The following is a 24,783-nucleotide window of genomic DNA, read 5'->3' as shown; positions in this document are numbered from 1 at the left end:
CAGGCAGGCTTTTTATTGTAGAAGAGACATGCAATGTCCCTTACGCAATAAAGTACACCTTTTCTAGTCTCAAACCTTGGCGGGATGTACTTTACATTCCACCACACTGCCAGTGTGCCGAGATGACCGACACCACTGCATGAGTGGAAGTGACATCATCCTGTGCCAGCCAATCAAAACAGCTGAAGACTGGCACCCGAAAAAAGCCAGGGAGAAAATGTCTGCGAGGGACCTTGCGGGCACTGGACTATTGTAACAAATGGTAAGCAAGATTATCTTTAGTTCTACTTTAAGCCGGAGCTGGGGTTTGTTTTTTATTTTTATTCCTGCTTGGGGGACATTTAAAAGAAAGAAATTAGCCCATAGTTGGATTTTAAAGCAAGGTAGGATTTCCTAGGCTGGAGCAAAAACTGAAAGTTCAGAGTGCTGTAACTTCTCTTAACAGTGCTTTCTTGAAAACAAGAAGTGAGGGGAGCACTGCTGCAGTAGAGAAGGTAAGTATTTAGGAATGGTGATGGGGAAATTGCACAGTGTCTCACAATATCTAAGAAAGCAATCCTCCAAAGTCTAGTTACCTTAGATGACTTCATGCTATAGAAATGTAATTGTAAACTGACTATATGGACAAGCCAGCCCACTTTTCTCCTTATCTTCTATAGAAGGTCATTTTGCTCCAATAGGGGTGGGTTTGACCATTTCTTTACATTCGAGTCCTACATATACTACATTAAAAACTTGGAACAATTTTCTCTTATCAGAGCTGCCATCATGCATACATCTTATTCTGATCATCTGCACCATGCCATATAATAGAGGGACCCATGGCAGAAACAGCATCTTTAATTAAGTATTCTTGTTATATTTTCTATTATTATTATTATTTATATTATTACATTTGTTATCTGTCATTACTTAATTTATTGTAATACTTCTAAGTATTTGTGTGATTTCTCTTTGCACATATCGAATACAGCCCTAAAAAATGTAAACCATCACATATCGGTGATAAAATAAAGAGGGTAGAACATGTGGCAGGGCATTTTTTTACCTTAATGCAGAAAATACATTAAGGTAAAATACCTTTTGACTTAAGAACCACCACATTTCCCACCTAAAAAATGGCAGCCATACAGTGCAAAACTCAAGGGCATATAACAACCAATCAGAAAACTCCTACATGACAGGTCTGCAGTAAAGTGAAATTGTATAGGTTGGTATAACATGTTACCCTCTTTGCCAAATTATTACCTTCTACATTTTTGTACTGAAGAAGACTGCTAATGTTACTGTCATACTGTGTAAAACTATTTCAGTAGTAAACCGCCGGGGATATTATTTTTTTAACCTGCAAAGCAAATTTATGATGTGCTAGTATGCTTTGCATACTAGCACATTGTGTGAAACTTACCTTAGAACGAAACCCTTCCAGCAGCGAACTGTCACCGCTGACAAGACTTCCATCTTCACCCGTCTTCCTTCCAGGTTCGCAGACTCCGGCTGTATGAGTGGTCGGAGCCGCAATTATGTCACTCCCACTGTTTACGGCACAGGACTCTGAAGGAGGGGCCTGCGTGGCTCTTCCTTCAGAGCGCATGCGCCGGTGATGTCACCGGCTGCATGTACAGTAAATATCTTCTAAATGGTTTACGTTTATGAAATATTTACAGTACCTCTAGTTTAGGCTTACCTGTAGGTAAAAAGTGCACTTAAGCGTGTGCTTTAGTTCGCCCTCCCGAAGGCATAGGACCTCTACCCTGAACCCCTGAGGGCTCAGGTGAGTATTAGGGGGGCTGCTGCACACAGAAGTTTTTTTATCTGAATGCATAAAATGCATTCAGATACAAAACCTTCTTTCTTTAGAACCACTTTACCTGTGAGAAACTCCAATTATTGATCTCCTAAATGTTGAGATAATTGCATGTGTAAAAGTACTAAATCAAATAGGATCAGCAGTTAGAAATTAAAGTCACAGAAAAAAAAGACGATGAACCAGCTCTGAACACTTCCATTGCAAAAGATGTCAAGTCAGCCATAACGTCTGCTCATGCAAATTGCTATCAAAGACAGTAATGCATATAAATAGGATTTCCCAAAGTGCAACTGTGCTTTACGCCTTTAATATTGTGTACTGTAGCTGAGAGCAATTTACAGAAAGATGTTCAGTATTTGCATAGCACAGTGTTTTCTATCATATGGTTTTATGCCTTTACAGCAAATCTGCAAATTAATGGAAATGTTCAACTGTTTCTGTCTGTAAAAATCATATAGATAAATCTAAGCTTGATTCAATATAATATGCAGTACAGAAGTGCAGACGGCCATGTACGATGTGACATGAGATAGATAGAATACATAAAGGGACAATTGATAAAACTAGGACAAGCAGAAAATGGCAATTTCTGTGCCACTAACCTGTTTTCTCAAAGAGCGTACTATAGCACACTACTACTTTGGAGCTCACTCAGAATTAAAAGAAATTAATGGCCAAAGCTTTTTTGGACATACTTCTCTTGTGGGTTAAAGGAATACACTTACTTTTGTCCCTTGTAACCCAGAATCAGCTGATGGCAGGCTAATGCCTGCTATTAGCTGATGGGGCAAAGCCTCTTCAGACTATGGAAGTATCACAATATTGTCGGGATCCACCTGGTTGCCTGATTGACAGTTGGTATCCCCAAGCTGTGAGCCAGGGCCAACTGCCGACCGCTATATAGCCAAATGACAGCTACAGCGCGGACTGCCAGTTCTGTGATCACGACTGCTGCAGCATCCTCCAGACACTGCTGATGAAGGTAAAGAGCCAATCAGCAGCTCTTTACCACATGATCAGCTGTGTCCAATAACAGCTGATCACGATGTAAACAGAAGCCAGTTATCTCTGTGAGCGTGAGGAAGGGAGAAGAGAGCCAATAACTGGCTTCTGTAAAAGGGTCATGTACACTGATAATCAAAGCACTGATTATCAGTGTCCTGATTATCAGTGCAGTCCCATCAGTGCTGCCTCATCAGTGTCAATCAGTGCAGCCTCATCAGCGCACATCAGTGAAGGAGAAAAATTACTTGTTTGCAAAATTATAACAAACTATGAAAAGGTTTTATAAATTAAAGTTTTCTGTATTTTTTCGTTTATTTAGCAAAAACTAAAAAGACGCAGTGGTGATTAAATACCACCAAAAGAAAGCTTTATTTGTGTGAAATAAAATGACAAAAATGTTGTTTGAGGACAGAGTTGCATGACCACGCAATTGTCATTCAAAATGCGACAGCGCTAAAAGCTGAAAATTGGCCTGGGCAGGAAGGGTGTTAAAGTGCCCAATAGGCAAGTGGTTAAAAAAAAAACAAAACAAATCAAGACTTTACAATCACGTTATATGTAATGAATGGGCTACTTTAACCCAACACACATTTCACCACAAAGGTTTGCAAAAGTATACATCTGCCCTTAAGCCTCGGTTCACACTAGATGCGGTGCGAATTAACAGTGAATTCGCTGCAAATTGTCTCTGCATCAAAATCACAACCTGTTCATGCAAACTGATTGCGGAGTGTATGTTAAATTAATGACACCCCGCAATCGGTTTGCAGAATGCAGTGGGATCAGATTCTGGTGCGTACAAAAATAGGGTCCTGCACAAGTTTGGTGCAAATGCGGTGCGATTTGAGCCATACAAATCAATGGCTCCAATCGCACCCCACAGACACTGCCTGTAATTCGCACAGGAATGTGCTGCGATTCCTGTGTGAATTACATACGGTGTCACGCACTGCATCAGTGTGAACCCAGCCTTAAGCAGAAATACTTGCAAACTACTAGCTACATCGAGTGATATATAAAACAAAGGTGATGCGCTATTCTTCAATAATAAATAAATTAAATATGAATTGTTAAAACTCAGTGATAACGAGGTGGTAAATTACCAAGCAATAAAAATGTGATAAGACAATACTGTTAAAACAATGGTGGATGAACCAAAGATGATAAATATAACAAAGGTGTTGCGCTATTTTTAAATGTTGAAAAATAAAAATATAAATAAAAAATGGTGGATCAAGCAAGGTGAACCATTTAGGAACCTTGTATATCAATAAAACCCATTTAGGAACCTTGTATATCAATAAAACCCATTTAAGAACCTTGTATATCACTCAGCATCTTATGATTTTATAATCACCTTGCTTGATCCACCATTTTTTATTTTTATTTTTCAACATTTTACAACATTTGTAAGAACTGTGCATGTACAATACATGTATGGCATGAAAACAGCTCACATAGGCAGTGGTATTAACTTATCAAGACATTCAGGTAAGGCAGATAGTGCGAAGAAGCAAACAGAAGAATTTCAAGTGGCCCAAGGCGGGGATCACCTACAAGTGTCGGATCTTTGTGTCCAACAATCCCATATTTTATTAAATTTGGCGGGGTTGCCCCTGTGCTTATACATAAGTCTATGATAAGGCAAGATGCCATTCACCTCTGCCACCCACTCACTCAGCTCCTGGGAGCGCTTTCGCATCCATTTCCTGGCAATCAGTTTTCTAGCCAAGAAGAGTGTGGTGTGCAGAAAGGAGAGAAGGGCTTTGGGTATGTCTTCGTCTGGGTAAACTCCCAGAAGACACTGTTTAGGGTCTAGTTGCACCGGGGAGCCCATTTTATCATGCAGGAAGGCTACCACCTGTTTCCAGTAACCCTGGACAATGGGGCAGCTCCAGAGCAAGTGGAAAAAGGTGCCTACCGTCGCGTGACACATTGGGCAGTCAGGGGATACTTCAGGCCGGTACCTAGACAGTCTCAGGGGGGTGAGGTATGTTCGGTGTAGTATGAATAACTGCGTAAGTCGGTCTAACAATTCATATTTAATTTTTTTATTATTGAAGAAAAGTGCAACACCTTTGTTTTATATATCCCTATTTTACCTGGCATAGGAATTTGCCATTTTTGTGTATGCAGCAATTCAAACAAATTTATTTTCATCATCATAGAGCTTGATAGCGTGTGGGTATTCTCCCCTTATTACTACTAGCTACATCGCTGTAGAATATACAGTAAATCCTGTTCAGCCAGTCTTGAGATTCACATACCATTGCCATACTGCATGACTAGGACAGGTGACTAACTTATTTCCCGGTTAAGCTTTGTAGTATAGTCTGTCATTATATTGTAATAATAATAATAAAGAGTATTTCAAAGAAACAGAAAACCCTATTGTCATGGTTAAAGAGGTTGTAAACCCCCCCCAAATTTTTTATTTTTTTTGCAACCTGTAAGAGAAATGCATAATGAGCTAGTATGCATTGCATACTAGCTCATTATGAAATACTTACCTTAGAACGAGCCCCCGCCGTGCCATCCGCTTACCTGCATGACGGGCGACATGTCCAGTCGCCCGACTTCCAGGATCGTGGCATCCGGCCATCTGATTGGCCGGAGCCACGGTGACGTCACTCCCGCGCACGCGCGCGGGAGCCGACGGTCAAGGGACGGAGATCTGAAGGAACGGCACGAGCGGCCGTTCCTTCAGAGCGCATGCGCCAGTGACGTCACTGGCTGCATGTAAAGTAAATATCTCCTAAACAGTACAAGTTTAGGAGATATTTACAGTACCTATAGGTAAGCCTTATCATAGGCTTGCCTATAGGTTAAAGTTACAGAGGAGGGTTTACTTCCTCTTTAAAGAATAGAGACTAACTTCACTCTTAGCAATATGTTTTTGCCCACCCAGTGATGTCATTCATTCACAAAGATCTGTGAATAAGTGAACTACAAGTCCTGTCTTCCACCGTGGCAAGTGGAATTCTAGTAATGAATAGAAAACGAGTATTGTAACTGAATATTCCTGCAGCTCTCTAACAGAAAGCCATACAGCAGTACGGGTTAAAGGAAGGGTTTGCAGGAGTCTGATATTGCAATCATGATCCACTCATCACAGCTACACTGCTTTGCAAGCTCCCGTGGAAGAAAACATTAAATTCACTTTTTTTTTTCGGGGAAAATTTGCATTTATTTATATTTTTTATTTAAGGTTAACCTTTAAATGAAAATCTCCCAACATGCTGCAAATTAATTTTAGCATTTAAAGTGGAGTTGTATATTTACACATTATGGCAGACTTGCTTGTCTGTGAGTATCTCCAGTTCTGTCCCTCGTCATCTGACACCATCTTGCCCTGGGTTCACGTCACTCCTCTTCACCTATTAGGCAGTATGTATGATGCAGCTCCTGCACATGAGCAGTACTTACATTGTTATGGAACCCTACCCAATCTTACCCACTCCTCCTTAACTCGGTGTTCTGTTAAAAAACCCTACCCGTGAAAATTCCCTACCCTCGTCACTTCCGGTGAGGGTACGTCAGGCATCAGCTGAGCCGCTTCCCAGTGCGCATGCACGCACAGTAAATGATCTCGGCTTCCGTGAAAAAACCCTACCCTCCTTTCCAGTCCTTAAAGCGTTGGCTTCCCGTGAAAATACCCTACCCTCGTTCCCCGGCGGGTCCAAAAAAATTACAAAGTGCCTTTATGAAGAAAATGTATATATTTTCATCGAAATGGAATGATAAAAAAATATATATTTATATATTTTAAATTTTCCTCCATTAGGAGAAACTTTTACATTTTCCTCCACCCGCCGGGGGAACGAGGGTAGGGTATTTTCACGGGAAGCCGACATCATTTGCTAACCCAACGCTTTAAGCACTGGGAATGAGGGTAGGGTTTTTTCACGGGAAGCCGTTGTAACATTAAAAAAACTCTACCCCGTGAAAATTCCCTACCCTCGTCACTCCCGGTGTGAGACCATCATTTACTGCCTGAGCATGCGCACTGAGAAGCAGCTCAGCTGATGCATTACGTACGTCCACCGGAAGTGATGAGGGTGAGGAATTTTCACGGGGTAGGGTTTTTTAAACATTACATTGGTGTTCCGTGAAAAAACCCTACCCTCGTCACTTCCGGTGCACCTACGTCATGGAACACAGCTGAGCAGCTTACCAGTGCGCATGCTCACTGCTCTGGAGGGTAGGGAATTTTCACGGTTGCCATGGGTACATTAAAACATCTCCGCTGCAACATGAAATCATCTCCGCTCCTACCCCCGTGACTTCCCTGATCTCGGCTCCTAAATGTAAAAGCGGCGGTGGGTCTATGAAAATATAAATCACGGAGCCGAGATCTCCGTGATTTATATTTTCATACACCCGCCACTTTTACATTTAGTAGCCGAGATCAGGGAAGTCACGGGGGTAGGAGCGGAGATGATTTCATGTTGCAGCGTAGATGTTTTACTGTACCCGCGGAAACAGCTGATGCGGTGTAATGTTAAAAAACACTACCCCGTGATAATTCCCAACCCTCCGGAGCTGTGAACATGTGCACTGGTAAGCTGCTCAGCTGTTCCATGACGTTTGTCAACAGGAAGTGACGAGGGTAGGGAATTTTCACGAGGTAGGGTTTTTTAATGTTACACTGGCATACCTATATCCCTACTCCCTCACCTGACCCATACACTGCAATGTGTGTCCCTTCTTCAGCAAACAACTTTCACATCCATATCATGGTTTCTTTTCCCTTAATAGATCTCACAGCAATACTGGATACATTGTTCCCGGTTTGTTATTAAATATGTATGGGGGTCAAATATCTGGCAACCTTGCTGCACTGAGCCATGTGACCTACATGACTGATGTGATATTTATGCATTCCATCTGTATATTGTTGTAATCCATATGTTCATTTTGAATAAAGAAGGAAATTACATATATATATATATATATATATATATACATATACACACGCGCACACTATATTACCAAAAGTATTGGGACGCCTGCCTTTACACACACATGAACTTTAATGGCAACCCAGTCTTAGTCCGTAGGGCTCAATATTGAGTTGGCCCACCCTTTGCAGCTATAACAGCTTCAATTCTCCTGGGAAGGCTGTCCACAAGGTTTAGGAGTGTGTCTATGGGAATGTTTGACCATTCTTCCAGAAGCGCATTTGTGAGGTCAGGCACTGATGTTGGATGAGAAGACCTGGCTTGCAGTCTCTGCTCTAATTCATCCCGAAGGTGTTATATTGGGTTAAGGTCAGGACTCTGTGCAGGCCAATCAAGTTCCTCTGCCCCAAACTCGCTCATACATGTCTTTATAGACTTTGATTTTTGGACTGGTCCAAATCATTTGGTGGAGGGGGGATTATAGTGTGGGGTCTCTTTTTCAAGGGCTGGGCTTGGCCCCTTAGTTCCAGTTAGGGAACTCTTAAGGCGTCAGCATATCGAGACATTTTAATGCTCCCAAGTTTGGGGGAACAGTTTGGGGATGGCCCCTTCCTGTTCCAACATGAATGCGCATCAGTGCACAAAGCAAGGTCCATAAAGACATGAAGTCCTGACCTCAACCCAACAGAACTCCTTTGGGATAAATTAGAGAGGAGACTGCGAGCCAGGCCTTCTTGTCCAACATCAGTAAACAAAAACCAAGAAAGGGCGCACCGGCCTAGCGCATTATCCTCAATAAGGCTTTATTAGTAAAAAGTAAAAGTGACTACTCACAAACAATGGTGTAAACCAGCATATCAAATCCAAACATTGGGAACAATTTATGTCAATGTCCACTGTCCTTGATAAAATATCGGCTGAGCCCTCACTTTTACTTTTTACTAATAAAGCCTTATTGAGGATAATGCACTAGGCCGGTGCGCCCTTTCTTTGTTTTTGTTTGCAGCACTTTTGGACTACCCCGGTCTTATAGGGCAGCAAGGCCTTAGCCATTGGGGATGCCAAGTGAGAGTTCCGTGGAAGGAGTGGTCGGGGGGCTCTGGTTCTGAGCGCAGGAGGTGCTATGCATTGCAAATTTGTTTTGGAGTCGTCCAACATCAGTGCCTGACCTCACAAATGCGCTTCTGGAAGAATGGTCAAACATTCCCATAGACACACTCCTAAACCTTGTAGACAGCCTTCCCAGAAGAGTTGAAGCTGTTATAGCTGCAAAGGTTGGACCAACTCAATATTGAATGTCATACCATCAGGGAGGTGTGTGATTAGCCCAAAATGTTTTCTGTAGCAGGACCATGAACCCCAAAAATACAACCTGCCAAGTTCCTTCAAAATTTGTATGCAAGTGTACCTAGAAGAATTGATGCTGTTTTAACCGCTTGCCGACCGCCGCAAGTACATATACTGCGGCGGTCAGCCCCGTGCAGGCAAAGTGACGTATGGGTACATCACTAGCCTGTGAGCCAATAGGCTCCCACCCCCGCTTGTTCACGGACACCTCAGCGCGAGTGACCGGCGGACCCGATGTCCGCCAGTCACTCGCAATCGTCTGTTACAGAGGGAGAAAGGCAGGCGGCTAATGTAAACAAAGCCACCTGTCATTCTTCCCTGTGTAACAGCAGAGATCATACGGTCCTGCTATGTAGGATCGTATATCTCTGCTGTTACATAAAAAGCCACATCCCTGCACAGTTAGAAGCACGCCCCTAGGGACACACTTAACCCCTCCTTCCCCAATAAAGTTAACCCCTTCCCTGCCAGTGTCATTATTACAGTAACAGTGCATATGTATAGCACTGATTACTGCAGTAATGTCACTGGTACCCCCAAAAGTGTCAAAAATGTCAGTCAGGGGTCCGATCTGTCCGCCGCAATGTCGCAGTCCTGATAAAAAAAAAAAAAACGCAGATCGCCGCCATTACTTGTTAAAAAAAAAAAACAACAAAAATGACAAAAATCTTTCCCTTAGTAAACGCAATAACTTTTGCGCGAACAAATCAAAATACGCTTATTGCGATTTTTTTTTTTTACCAAACATATGTAGCAGAAAACAAATTGGCCAAAAATTTTAAAAAATTTAGATTTTTACATTTTTTTTTGGGAATTTCATATAAACAAATGTGAAAAATATTGTTATTTTTGCAAAATTGTCGCTCTTTTTTTGTTTAAAGCGCATGATCAAAAAATCTCACAGGTGATCAAATACCACCAAAAGAAAGCTCTGTTTGTGGGGGAAAAAAGGACATCAAATGAGTTTAGGTACAGCGTCGCACGACCGCGAAATTGTCCGTTAAAATCACGCAGTGCCGAATCGCAAAATAGGGCCTGGTCAGGAAGGGGGTAAAATCTTCCGGGGCTTAAGTGGTTAAAGAGGGTGGTCACACCAAATATTGATTAGATTTCTCTTCTGTTCATTTACTTTACATTTTTGTAAAAAATAATATATATAAATACGTGTGTACTGTAAAGTAATAATTCCATCCACTTTTGTGTAAGAACATGAACTCCTATTTTCTGCATGAGAGGAATGCCTTTTAGGTGTGAACGTTTTATTTTCAAACAGACCACATACTGATGAAAATTGGTAGCTCAGCTCCTACTATGGGTATATATGGTTGCACTGTGTAATTAGCTGTGTGCTTGCAGCTTAATATTATTATTATACAGGATTTATACAGTTTTCCAACAGTTCGCGCAGTGCTTTACAACATGAGGGCAAACTGTACAGTTCCAATACAATTAAATACAGGAGGAATCAGAGTGCCCTTCAGCTATAAAGTGGTTCTACAACCTTAAGGTTTTTTACCCCTAATGCATCCTTTGCATTAAGGTAAAAAAAACTTCTATGCCAGAGGATCGCCCTCCCCCCCCTCCTCTTCTACTTACCTGAGCCTTATCTTGATCCAGCATTGTGCACGAGAGCATCTGCTCTCTCCCTCCTCACCACTGCAGTCAATCAAATTCTGTGACAAGGGAGCAGCAGGCAGGGTGGAGCCACACTGTCAATGTCTATAGGCACAGGCAGTGTGGCTCTGGACCAAGCTCTCACGGGTACTCCCATAGAAATCAGCTTACTATGGTGGACACTCGTCAAAGAAGAGGAGCAAGGAGCACCAGTGGGGGACCCCTTAAGAAGAGAATCTGGGCTGCTGTATGCAAAACCATTACACAGAGCAGGTAGGTATGACATGTTTTTTATTTTAATGAAAAAAAAAGAAAACAAAAACTTTACAATCACTTTAACCACTTGCCGACCACCGCAAGTACATAAACTGCGGCGGTCAGCCCCTCCTGGGCAAAGTAACGTATATATATACAATATATATATATATATATATATATATATATATATATATATATATATACACACATGTCACTCGCCCACGAGCCAATAGGGGGCCAGCGCGCGCCGCTCGTTCACTGTCATCCCCGTGCATGTGACTGGCGGCTCGTCTGCTGCAGAGGGAGAAAGGCAGGCGGCTGATGTAAACAAAGCCGCCTGTCATTCTCCCTGGTGTAACTGCAGAGATCATACGATCCTGCTATGTAGGATCGTATGTCTCTGTGGTTACATGAAAAGCCACACCCCTTTACAGTTAGAAGCACGCCCCTAGGGACACATTTAACCCCTGCATCTCCAATAAAGTTACCCCTTCCCTGCCAGTGTAATTTTACAGTAACAGTGCATATGTATAGCACTGATTACTGTAGTAATGTTACTGGTACCCCCAAAAGTGTCAAATGTCAGTCAAGGGTCCAATCTGTCCGCCGCAATGTCGCAGTCCCGCAAAAAAAATTGCAGATCGCCGCCATTACTAGTTAAAAAAAAAAAAAAAAAATGACAAAAATATTTCCCTTAGTTAGTAAACGCAATAACTTTTGTGCAAACCAATCAAAATACGCTTATTGCGATTTTTTTTTACCAAACATATGTAGCAGAAAAAAAATTGGCCTAAAATGTTAAAAAAGTTTGATTTTTACATTTTTTGGGGGGTTCCATAGAAAAAAATGTGAAAAATATTGTTATTTTTTCAAAATTGTCGCTCTTTTTTTGTTTATAGCGCAAAAAGAGAAAATCGCAGAGGTGATCAAATACCACCAAAAGAAAGCTCTGTTTGTGGGAAAAAAAGGACGTTTCTTTTTATTTGGGTACAGCTTTGCACGACCGCGCAAATGTCCGTTAAAGTCACGCAGTGCCGAATCGCAAAGTAGCCCCTGGTCTTTGAGCAGCCAAATCCTCCGGGGGTTAAGTGGTTAACCACTTAGCAACCGGCCCACTGTAGCTTTACTGCTACAGGACAGCCGTTCTGGGAAGAATCACGGATATATAAGTGATTCTGCATTTCTGGGTAGGGGGGTGCGCCCACCCGCCTGGCTGTGGTGTGATTGAACACAGCACATGCCGATCATCGCCAGCACCCGGTGATCGGCTCGGAGTCTCCTAGAACACAGCTCGGTCAGTGACAGGGGATCTAGTTGTTTTTTCACAACTACATCCACAGTAAAAGCAGCACACACTACACACACTACACACACTGACACGTTAGACACATGTTTAACTCCTTGATCGCCCTAGCTGTTAACCCCTTCCTGCCCAGTGTCATTAGTACAGTCACAGTGAAAATTATTAGCACTGATCACTGTAATAATGACACTGGTAACGTCCGTGGCAGTTAGTTCCCACAAAGTGTCAGCTAGTGCCAGATTGACCGCCGCAGTCCTGTTATAAGTTGCTGATTGCCGCCATTACTAGTATAAAATAGATAATTAAAAATTCCAGTATATGTACCATAGTTTGTAGATGTTATAACTTCCACACAAACCTGTCAATATACACTTATTGGGATTTTTTTTTTTACCAGAGACATGTAGCAGGATACATTTTGGCCAACATTTGTTAAGAAATAAATTTTTTATTTTTTTTTTATTTTGTTATGGGATTTTTTTTATCATAAAGTAAAAAATATTGGTTTTTTTTTTCTTCAAAATTGTTGGTCTTTTATTTTTATATATTAAAAATAAAAAACCCAGAGGTGATCAAATACCACCAAAATAAAGTTCTGTTTGTGTGAAAGAAAAAAAAGGATTTAAATTGAATTTGGGCACAGCATTGCATGACTGCACAAATGTCAGTTAAAGTAACGTGGCACCGCATAGCAAAAAATGACCTGGTCATGAAGGGGGTAAAATCCTCCGGAGGGCAAGACAGCAAAATGGGAGTAAACAATGAGATCAGTGTTGTTTCCCCTGCTGTTTCTTACAAGGCTGTAAAGAGGCATCTGAATCAGTGGCTAGATTTTAAACACTGGAAACTCCCTTTGAAACACTGAAAAATATATACAGGTTAGCCACGAAAGCAGCGCCACCTTATCTATACTTACACGCATGCAAAGCTTTGTTTGAATCTTTTCCCCTAATAGGATTGTATGACTCACAATCTTAGATGTTACCTCGCTGAAAGGGTTTTTCTACCTCTCTTGAAAGTTCTCCCTTTCCAGTTATCACGGTGGCTAAAATAAACTTCCAGGAAAGTACCTGAATTTCTATAATTTGCTATATGTAAATATTTGCAACGGTGAACAAAGCAGTGCGCCCCCCAGTGGTTAGGGCACATTAAATCTAGGGGTAGAGGAATAAACTGTAATACGGGGGTCAGCAACCTGTAGATCCACCCACCTTCCCAGAGCATTAAACAGATTGCAATGCAGAGGGACTACTTGTAATGTTGGAGCTGTAGTAGGTAGCAAGAGTTGCATAAGCCGATGCCTCCTCTGCAGTGCTGGCTCCTGTCCCATGCGGAGTGATACCAACTGCACTCCACTTCCTATCCCGGCTAGCGGTCTCCAGAGTAGTGCCAGCAGCAGGAAAGAAAAGATTTTCAGGTCAGTGTGAAGCAATACACTAGGCATAATAGTATAACACTTATGCACTGTGGTTTACCCACATACCACGGGTACAGAGCAGTGTACCTGCAGCTTTCCTGCGGGTATTCTGCACTTAGCCATTGAAATCAATTATATCCTGCGGGTTTGGTGCACTTTCTGAAGGCAGGAGTTTTGATGTGCTTTCAGAAAGTGCACCACACCTGCAGGATATAATAGAAGTCTATGGCAAAGCCCAGCAAACCCAGGAAAATGGCAGATGCACTGCACTTCACCCGCGGTGCAGGTAAACTGCAGCACATCAGTATGAAAGCAACCTTATAGGGGGCTCAGAACAGTAAGGGATTATTTAACTATGGAGTTTTACCCCCTTCTACAAATGTAAAGAGGTTGTAAACCCATACAATTTTTTTTTTGCAACCTGAAAGAGAAACACATAATGAGCTAGTATACTAGCTCATTATGAAATACTTACCTTAGAACGAGCCCCCGCCGTGCCGCCCGCTTACCTGTATGACAGGCGACATGTCCAGTCGCCCGTCTTCCGGGATCGCGGCATCCGGCCATCTGATTGGCCGGAGCCGCAGTGACATCACTCCCACGCACGCGCGCGGGAGCCAACGGTCACGGCACGGGGCTCTGAAGAAACGGCACCAGCAGCCGTTCCTTCAGAGCGCATGCGCCAGTGATGTCACTGGCTGCATGTAAGGTAAATATCTCCTAAACGGTACATGTTTAGGAGATATTTACAGTACCTATAGGTAAGCCTTATTATAGGCTTACCTATAGGTAAAAGTTGCTTACTTCCTCTTTAAGACATATTTTTATCACCCCTGCCCCAACCGCACCTCTAATTGCTGCAGTGGCCAGGGGTGCAAGCATGTCGTAGCCACAGCAGGACTCCTATGCACTGTCTTGGTTAGTGGGTGTGGCACCTGCCAAGCATGACCCATACAAGTGAATGAGGCCACTCTGCAAGTGCCCTGCAACCTTGTGAAGTACAGCAAACAAGGGTGTAAAGCAGGCAGCGTTGTGTTGCCTTCTCATCACCTTCTTTAACCCCTTGGACTCCACAGAAGCACGCAGTTGTGGGGCACTTTCAGAGTGGCCCCATTTACTTGAATGGGTTGCCATTGGCAGGTGGTAGTACACACCAAAGCAACATGGGGCTTAATTCCTGCTGCCGCATGTGTACACCTTTGCATGCTGGCTCAGCAGCTAAAGGGGGTAGGGATTGGGGGTGGTAAAACATGACTTAACTGCAGGGTTTAACAACCACCCAACTCTACGTGTGAAGAGTACTAAGGGTGCCGCTCCTGAATGCAACTAAGGAATCATTCACAAGTGCAGCAAGCACTGCTGCTCCTCTAAAAAAGAGATCCAAGTGTGTTTGACAAATGATGAGGAGGTGATATGCTGACACCTGATTCAAACCCATGATTGCCATGCAATGCATGTGATTGTGACATGACAGTACAGCAATTAGAAGTTTAAATCAGGTGTGAGGAGGAGACACTGTGCCCGGTGATTTTTGACTTCTCCCATGTTGTGCAGGTAGATCTCCACCTCTTTAACTACCTCCCATCCGCGCTGTAGCCGAAGTACAGCTGCAGCGCGGACTCACATTTTCGGGAGGCCGTCTTTAAACGGCCTCCCAGACACAGGCTCCCCGCGCGCTCCCGCAAGCGCGCATCGGGGAAAATCTGTTTCGGCCGTGTCACTTAGACACAGCCGATCACAGATCGTGGTGAATGGCCAATCACAGCGGCCATTCACCACGTGATCCGACCGTCCAATGAGAGATGATCTCATATGTAAACATATGAGATCATTTCTCATCGCCAGCGCTCCTTCCTCACACAGAGCCTGCAGTGTGAGGAAGGAGAGAGCCGATCAGCCGTCGGGGACAAAGAAAAATGTAATCAGGGCACTGATCACCAGTGCCCCTGATTACAACAAAGGTACACTAAACACACTAACTGCCCACCATCAATGCCCACAGTGCCCGCCATCAGTGCCCCCCATCAGTACCCACAATCAGTGCCCATAGTGCTGCCAGTCAGTGCCCATCAGTGCCTGCTCATCTAGGCACTGATGAGCACTGACTGGCAGCACTATGGGCACTGAGTGTGGGCACTGATGGTGCTGCCCATCAGTGCTCATCAGTGCCACCCATCAGTGCCACCCGTCAGTGTCAATCAGTGCCGACCGCCAGTGCCCATCAGTGCCGCCCGTCAGTGCTGCTTGTCAGTGCCCATCAGTGCCGCCCGTCAGTGCCGCCTCTCAGTGCCCAGCAGTGCCACCTCTCAGTGCCCAGCAGTGCCGCCTATCAGTGCTCATCAGTGCGGCATATTAGTACCTCCTCATCAGTGCCACCTCATCAGTGCCCATAAGTGCCACCTCATCAGTGCCCATCAGTGCAGCCTATCAGTGTCCATCAGTGCCGCCTCATCAGCGCACATCAGTGAAGGAGAAAAATTTATTTATTTTCAAAATTTACTCGCAGAAAATAAGAACTTTTTTTTTTTCAACATTTTCTGTCTTTTTTCTTTTTTTTTGTAAAAAAATAAAAAACCCAGAGATGATTAAATACCACCAAAAGAAAGCTCTATTTGTGTGAAAAAATGATAAAAATTTCATATGGGTACAGTGTAGCATGACCGCACAATTGTCATTCAAAGTGTGAGAGCACTGAAAGCTAAAAATTGGTCTGGATGGGAAGGGGGTTTAAGTGCACAGAAGGCAAGTGGTTAAGGTTGCATTCCTCTGCTGTAATACTTAACTTTTCTCACTCCAGCACTCTCCTCTTTGCTCTGCTTTGGTTGCAGGCCCTCGCTGTCCTGTATTATACTACGTAACAATGGAGTGAGACTGCTGACCTCAGGGAACTAGTCACGCAGGGTGAAAAAAGCCAGCTGGGTTGAAGAATAAGTATTTCAGCTTATTTCTCTACCCCCTACTTACCGAGGGGGCTCACTGCAAGGATATTATTTTTAAAAACCTGGAGTTCAGCTTTAAACTATATTAAAGTCTTGTTTTTTTTTTTAACCGCTTCCAGACCACCCACCGCACATTCACTGCGGCAGGGCGGACGGCTGTGTGAATCGACGTACCTGTGCGTCGCTTCCTCTTCCTGGTCTAGGGCGTGCGGCGCTGGCAACCTGCTTCCATGGTGATTGGACACAGCCGGAGCCAATCAGCGGGCCCGATGTCTGTTGGGACCCGCTGATCATCCCTAAAGCAGACAGAACAGCAGTCTGCTTATGTAAACAAGGCAGATCGCCGTTCTGTCAGGGGAGAAGATAGAGATCTTGTGTTCCTGTCAAACAGGAACACCGGTCTCTGTTTTCATCCAGTCAGACCATCCCCCACACAGTTAGCAAGCACCCCCAAGGGAAACCCTTTGATCGCCCCTGATGTTAACCCCTTCCCTGCCAGTGTCATTAGTACAGTAACAGGCAAAACTTTTAGCACTGATCACTGTAATAATGTCACTGGTCCCCAAAAAAGTGTCAGGTGTCCAGCTTGTTCGCTGTAATGTCAAAGTCCCGCTAAAAAATCACTGATCGCCACCATTACTAGTAAAAAAAAAAAATAATTAAAAAATGCCATAAAAATATCCCATAGTTTGTAGATGCGATAACCAATCTATATACGCTTATTGGGATTTTTTTTTACCAAAAAAATGTAGCAAAATAGATATTGACCAAAATTGCTGAAGAAATTAGATTTGTTTTTACATTTTTGTATTGGATATGTTTTATAGCAGAAAGTAAAAAAAGATTATCTTTTTTTCAAAATTGTCGCTCTTTGTTTTTTTTTTTTTTTTTGCACAAAAACCGCAGAGGTGATCAAATACCACCAAAAGAAAGCTCTATTTGTGGGAAAAAAAGACATAAATTTTATTTGGGTACAGCGTCACACAACCGAGTGCGACACACAAAAGGTTTTCTTACCTTTGTGCATTCTAAACACCTTGTGCCTCTACAACCACTTGTTGTGCCTCTTCTACTTGTTGTAGAAGTTAGGGAATGCCAAACGCCTGTCATCTTTTCATAGTTTGCTTCCTTGAATTACACTGACCTAGCTTACCTGTGTTCCAGCACTCTGTTAGTGTCTTGAATGCCTGTGTCCCCTCCCACGATTCCACCCTCTAACTTCTACATGACTACAGGACACAGCAGTGACACCGATTAAAGCATGGAACCATAGAGTGCATTGAGTGGCAAAGCAGTCAGAGGATGGAACCAAAGTGCGCGTTGTGTGGCATAGCAGACGGAGGATGGAACCATGGTGCGCGTTGAGTGGCATTGCAGTCAGAGGATGGAACAGTAGTGCGTGTTGAGTGATGTAGGGGTCGGAAGATGAAACGATAATGCGTATTTAAAGATGTAGGGGGTCGGAGGTTAGAATAGCAGTGTGCGTTGAGTGATGTAGGGGTCAGAGGATGAAACCACAGTGTGCGTTGAGTGACGAAGGGGTCAGAGGATGAAACCACAGTGTGCGTTGAGTGACAAAGGGGTCGGAAAATGGAACCATGGTGCGCATCGAGTGACGTAGGAGGGTCAGAGGATGGAACCATAGTGTAATTTGAGGGACGTAGGGGTCAGAGGATGGAACCATAGTGCACGTTGAGTGGCATAGCAGTCAGAGGATGGAACAGTAGTGCACGTTGAGTGGCATAGCAGTCAGAGGATGGAACAGTAGTGCACATTGAGTGACGTAGGAGTCTGAGGATTAAACCATAGTGCATGCTGAGTCAGAGGATTGAACTATAGTGCACGTTGAGTGCCATAGGAGTCAGAGGATGAAACCATAGTGTGTGTTGAGTGGCATAGCAGTCAGAGGATGGAACCATAGTCCTTGTTGAGTGGCATAGCAGTCAGAGGATGGAACAGTAGTGCACGTTGAGTGGTATAGCAGTCAGAGGATGGAACAGTAGTGCACGTTGAGTGGTATAGCAGTCAGAGGATGGAACAGTAGTGCACACTGAGTGACCTAGGAGTCTGAGGATTAAACCATAGTGCATGCTGAGTCAGAGGATTGAACCATAGTGCGCGTTGAGTGCCATAGGAGTCAGAGGCTGAAACCATAGTGCACTTTGAGTGCCGTAGGAATCAGAGGATGAAACCATAGTGCGCGTTGAGTGACGTAGGGGGTCGGAGGATGAAACCATAGTGTGTTAAGAGATGTAGGGGGTTGGAGGATGGCACCATAGTCAACGCTGAGTGACTTAGGGGTCAGAGGATGGAACCGTAGTGCGCGTTGAGTGACATAGGGGTCAGAGGATGGCACCATAGTCAACGCTGAGTGACTTAGGGGTCAGAGGATGGAACCGTAGTGCACATTGAGTGGGGTAGGAGTCAGAGGATGAAATTATAGTGTGTGTGTTGAGTAACGTAGGGGTTAGAGGATAAAATCATGGTGTGCACTGAGTGACGTAGTGGTCGGAGGATGGAACCACAGTGTGTGTTGAGTAACGTAGGGGTCAGAGGATAGAACCACAGTGTATGTTGAGTGATGTAGGGGTCAGAGGATGAAACCAGTGTGCGTTGAGTAATGTAGGGGTCAGAGGATGAAACCACAGTGTGCGTTGAGTAATGTAGGGGTCGGAGAATGCAACCATAGTGCACGTAGAGTGACACACGGAGCAAGGAAAAATAGTGCTTATGGGGAAACGCAGGTATCCAACACACGCCGAAGGGTCAAATGCCAAAGAAACTGACAGAGACTGCAGTGCTGGAACGGAGGGAAGGTAGGACACGCAGGCCCCTGGGAAAGAAATTTTAAGAGCTTTTCTTTTGCAGGGCACATTTATTGGAGTTCTTTTACCCCAGACAAATTTGCTTTGTTACCTCATTCTATCCCCCCCAAACTCTTATAATCACCCATCCCCTCCCCTGCCAGACACTTGCTGCTTGGTCCTCAAAGAGCAACAAAGTCAACGCTGCAAGCTCTCTGTCCAGCCCCTCAGTTCTGCACATGCGCTGAAAAAACTCCTGTTTATTTCTATAGAAAGAACTTCCATTAAAGTGTAAATTTATCTTCAGCAACATTTCCAAAAATCCCCCTATCCCTTTCCAAATCCCCTGAAAAAAACAGACCAGTGCTCCTCCTTTTTCAAATGCTGCACCTCCTCCCATTACACATGCAGGTGTGGGGGTCTCTCTGCAAAAACCACTGGCCCCTCGCTTTCCCCCTCTGGTAACAGTAACATGTTTTCCTTTCTCAGGTTGACAACACTCCCTTGGGCCTTGTTCACACAGGTGGCTGGGGGAGTTGTGTAAAAACGGGGTTGAGACACGGTTTTACTGCCCCCTGGCTGCCCACCTAAAGAGGAACATGCAGCTGCTCTGAGCTGTACACATGCTAAAATTAAACCACCTGATGTGACCCCTACAAGTAAATGGGTCCATAGTGCATGTAATGCAAGTGGTTGACTCTAGAGCATTAAAACAGGCAGTGAAGAGGCAACAAATCACCTCCCAGCTATCTGTCAACCTCCCTCCCTCTGAAAAGCAATCCACTGTGCTCCACCTTCTACTAGAGGGAGGCAAGGACTGCTTTCTAGAGGGGGGCAAGGACTGCTGCAAGCGTTAAGGTTGGGGGATAGTGAAACCCCCCCCACTAAAGATACAGATGCTCATGGGTTAACACACACTATATTGTCAAAAGTATTGGGACGCCTGCCTTTAGGTTGGATTCACGCCTAATACAGATGTGGCTCACAGTAGAGGGCTGCATTGGGTTTGGACTCCTACGGGACCCAATGCAAATCTTGCGGGAGCGGGCGATTTTACCTCTGCTGCGGGAGGTCAAAGAAATTTGTGGAGACCCGCAGGGAACAGTGCAATTTGGTGTAACGTATTTTCCGGCGTATAAGATGACTTTTTTTATAATAAAAAATATACCCCAAAAATCGGAGTTGTCTTATACGCCAGGTACTGTAGCTTCAGCTAGTTACAGAACATCCCTATTAAAAATGTTAGCCCGCTGGATGTGGTGTATACAGTAAACTCTGGCTACTTACAGAACGTCCCCGTGCTGTAATACTCTATGTACCGTGCTGAGCCAATCACGGCAAGCGGTGTATTCTATTAATGCATACAAAGCTCGCTCGGATTGGCTGACTCAGAGAGGCGGGTTTATACAACCTTTGCCAATCCGAACAGGCTTTGTATGCAATAATAGAATACACAGCTTGCCCTGATTGGCTCAGCACGGTACATAGAGTATTACAGCACAGGGACGTTCTGTAAGTAGCTGAAGCGTACTGTATACACATCCAGCGGGCTAAACTATTATTAATAGAGAAGTTCTGTGTGTAACAGAAGCTACAATAAATATTAGGGTACATCCAGCGGGCTAAAATATTTAATAGGGACGTGATGGTTCCACTGATGTTATGACACAAACATTGCGGGTGCGGGCGGGAGTGGACACAAACATTGGGGGTGCGGGCGGGAGCAGACACAAACATTGCGGGTGCGGGCGGGAGTGGACACAAACATTGCGGGTGCGGGCGGGAGTGGACACAAACATTGCGGGTGCGGGCGGGAGTGGAACACAAACATTGGGGGTGCGGGCGGGAGCGGACACAATCATTGCGGGTGCGGGCGGGAGTGGAACACAAACATTGGGGGTGCGGGCGGGAGCGGACACAAACATTGGGGGTGCGGGCGGGAGCGGACACAATCATTGCGGGTGCGGGCGGGAGCGGGCACAAACATTGCGGGTACGGGCGGGAGCGGACACAAACATTGCGGGTGGGGGCGGGAGTGGACACAAACATTGGGGGTGCAGGCGGGAGCAGACACAAACATTGCGGGTGCGGGTGGGAGCGGAAACAAACATTGCGGGTACGGGCGGGAGTGGAACACAAACATTGCGGGTGCGGGCGGCAGCGTACACAAACATTGCGGGTGGGAGCAGACACAAACTTTGCGGGTGGGGGCGGGAGCAGACACAAACTTTGCGGTTGCGGGCGGTTCTGGTCATACATTCAGTGGGTGCGGGTTTAATAAAACAGTCCTGTGCAGGGCTCTAGCTCACAGCAGGGGTCCACTGCGACCCTGTTCTCCATTTCAGGGATGAAACAGGCCTGAACTCAGACCGGAAATGAAGCCAAAGACATACAGGACCTCCTGTGAAATCTCCTCCACAGCCAGCTGGATCTGTGTGAACATTGAGAGCTGGGCACACTCTCCTGTCATGCGAATTGGATGCATCCCAGTCTTACTCCATTGGGTTGAATATTGAGTTGGCCCACCCTTTGCAGCTATAACAGCTTCCACTCTTCTGGGAAGGCTGTCCACAAGGTTTAGGAGTGTCTATGGGAATGTTTGACCATTCTTCCAGAAGCGCATTTGTGAGGTCAGGCACTGATGTTGGTAGAGAAGGACTGGCTCACAGCCTCCGCTGCAATTCATCACAAAGGTGTTCAAATGGGGACGGGATGTACTCTATATTACCAAAAGTATTGGGACGTCTACCTTTACACGCATATGAACTTTAATGGCATCCTAGTAGAGTTCAACATTGAGTTGGCCCACCCTTTGCAGCTATAACAGCTTCAATGAAGGCTGCCCACAAGGTTTAGGAGTGTGTCTATGGGAATGTTTGACCATTCATCTAGGAGCGTATTTGCGAGGTCAGGCACTGATGTTAGACGAGCAGTCTGTGCTCTAATTCATCCCAAAGGTGTTTTTTTTTTTCCAATCAAAGGTGTTCTATTGGGTTGAGGTCAGGACTCTGTGCAGGCCAGTCAAGTTCCTCCACCCCAAACTCGTTCATCCATGTCTTTATGGACCTTGCTTTGTGCATTGGTGCGCAGTCATGTTGGAACTGGAAGGGGCCATCCCCAAACTGTTCCCACAAAGTTGGGAGCATGAAATTGTCTTGCTATGCTGACGCCTTAAGATTTTTTCTTTAAATGGAACTAAGAGGCCAAGCCCAACCACTGAAAAACAACCCCACACCATAATCCCCCTCCACCAAATGATTTGGACCAGTGCACAAAGCAAGGTTCATAAAGACACGGATGAGTGAGTTTGGGGTGGAGGAACTTGACTGACCTGCACCTTAACCTGATAGAACACCTTTGTGATGAATTAGAGAAGAGACTGCTCATCCAACATCAGTGCCTCACCTCACAAATGCTCTTCTGGAAGAATAGTTAAACATTCCCATAGACACTCCTAAACCTTGTAGACAGCCTTCCCAGAAGAGTTGAAGCGGTTATAGCTGCAAAGGGTGGACTAACTCAATATTGATCCCTACTGGGATGCCGTTAAAGTTGATGTGTGTGTAAAGATAGACGTCCCAATACTTTTGGTAATATAGTGTCCATCCTGTCCCCATTTGTATACAGCGCTGTGTTATGGTGTGAATTAGCAGACATTGATGTACGGAGATGGGGTGAATGTCCCTTTCAGTGTCTATAGAGGAGTGGCGCTGTCACCATCAGATTACTACCGCCTCCCCTAATGTACTATAAATGAAGAGGGGAGGGAGGGGTTTGTAGTCCAAATCAGCAGAGCTCCCTGCGGTGACAACACTGCTCTTCAATGCATACTGTGCAGTGAGTGTTGTCACCCCAGGACAGGAAGTGTGTGGCTGGCAGGATCACCAGTGAAATGAAGAACAGTGCAGCCATTACATGTCTCCTGCACATCACAAGCTCCCCCCTCCGGGCACAGCGCCCTCCATGTCCCCCGGGGCTCCGCATACTCTGATCTCAGGTGACCCCGGAGGAGGGAGGGGGGGGGAAATGTTTTCGGGCTAGTGAAGGTGGCAGTGGGCGGGCTGATATCTGGTTGGCCCCACCCACTGCCGGGAGAACAAGGCTGTGCGCCGCCAAGCCGCGCCCTACCCCACACCTATTATCCCCTCCTCCCCCACAGAGAATGGCACCTACCTCCGGGGGCGCGGACGGGCCGGGACGGGGCCACCGCCGGAACACAGCGCTCCGGAAGTGCTATGTCAAAATACCTTCACTCTCCTGCCTCGGTCACCCGGAAGTGATCCTCCCCCCTCCCTGGCACGCGTCGGGCGAGGGGGGCGGAGCTGGGAGCCATCTTGGGTGGGGAAGGCCGGTCGGTGTAGTGGGGTCTCCTGCATTATAAAATACTTGTTGGATTTCTGAGGATTTTCAGCTGGCCATTCTGGTACAGAGAGCGTTCTGTAATAAATGGCATTGTTCCCTGAGTGTACTGTGCTGTATTAGTATGGTATTGGGGGACCCTCAGAGCTTGTTCACTGCGGAACGCGTAAAAAATCACTCTGAAACGCGTTGTCCTCTGCACACGCCCCATGACTGCCACTGTACTTAAAGCGGAGTTCCACCCAGTGCACATTTTTTTAAAAAATACCCCCGGGACAGTCAGGGCTAGTGCATTCCACAATGGCTAGCCTCTGATCTGTCCCGGGTTGCACTTACCTTTTAGGAGAAATACTTACCTTGAAAAAGTATTGTCCAGTGCTGCCATCTCAGGTATGGGCAGCTTGAAGCCAGCGCAATCCTCTTCGGCGTCCTCTTCCTTCTTCTTCGGTCCCACGATGCACTGCATCGGCCCCGCCGTCACTTCCGGTGCGCGCGCGTCATGCCCAGAAGCTGTTTAGAAGGGAATGACGCGCGCGAGCCGGAACTGACTTCGGGGCCGGTGCAGGCGCAATGATTCCTGGGAGCGATGACGTTCAGCTCCCAGGAATCATTGCAAAAGCCAGGAAGTGACGACGGTCCGCGGCCGCCGAGGGGAGGAAGAAGGAAGTAAGGTAAGTATATTTTCTCTACAAGGTAAGTAAAAAAAAAAAAAAAATTGCGATTATCCATTTGTTTTTCAGGTGACCCGGAGCGAGAAGATAGAGGTAAGTATAAAATTAGGGTGGAACTCCACTTTAACCTATGGGCCCTTCAAGAGGTTTGTGTTGGAGGGGCGGTGATTGGCAGTCACGTGGGCTGAAAACTGTCGGTTAGTCCACAGTACTGCTCTGGGAGCGCGTCACGTGAGCGCTCCCGGCACAGGTAGATTGGCAGCAATTCACGTAAATATGCGGCCCTTCAACGCTAAGGACCAAGCTGTATATTTGCGTACAGCTGGCGCTAAGGGGTTAAGGCCTCATTCACACC

General features: G+C 45.3%; 1 protein-coding gene across 1 annotated transcript in view; it reads right to left on the bottom strand.

Moving 5' to 3' along the window:
* ZBTB37 (zinc finger and BTB domain containing 37) overlaps window positions 1–23,646 on the bottom strand; it is a 51,347-nt gene extending 27,701 nt beyond the window's left edge. Inside the window, exon 1 of the mRNA XM_082265123.1 lies at window positions 23,572–23,646. The gene's annotated coding sequence lies outside the window, so the exon portion shown is untranslated. The remainder of the gene's footprint in view (window positions 1–23,571) is intronic.
* Window positions 23,647–24,783: the final 1,137 nt, after the last annotated feature.

This window comes from Pelophylax lessonae (assembly GCF_965119305.1).
Source record: "Pelophylax lessonae genome assembly, chromosome: 8".
Classification (NCBI taxonomy): Eukaryota; Metazoa; Chordata; class Amphibia; order Anura; family Ranidae; genus Pelophylax; species Pelophylax lessonae.
The sequence above is the reverse complement of the archived record's forward strand: the minus strand, read 5'-3'. Positions and strand labels throughout refer to the sequence as shown.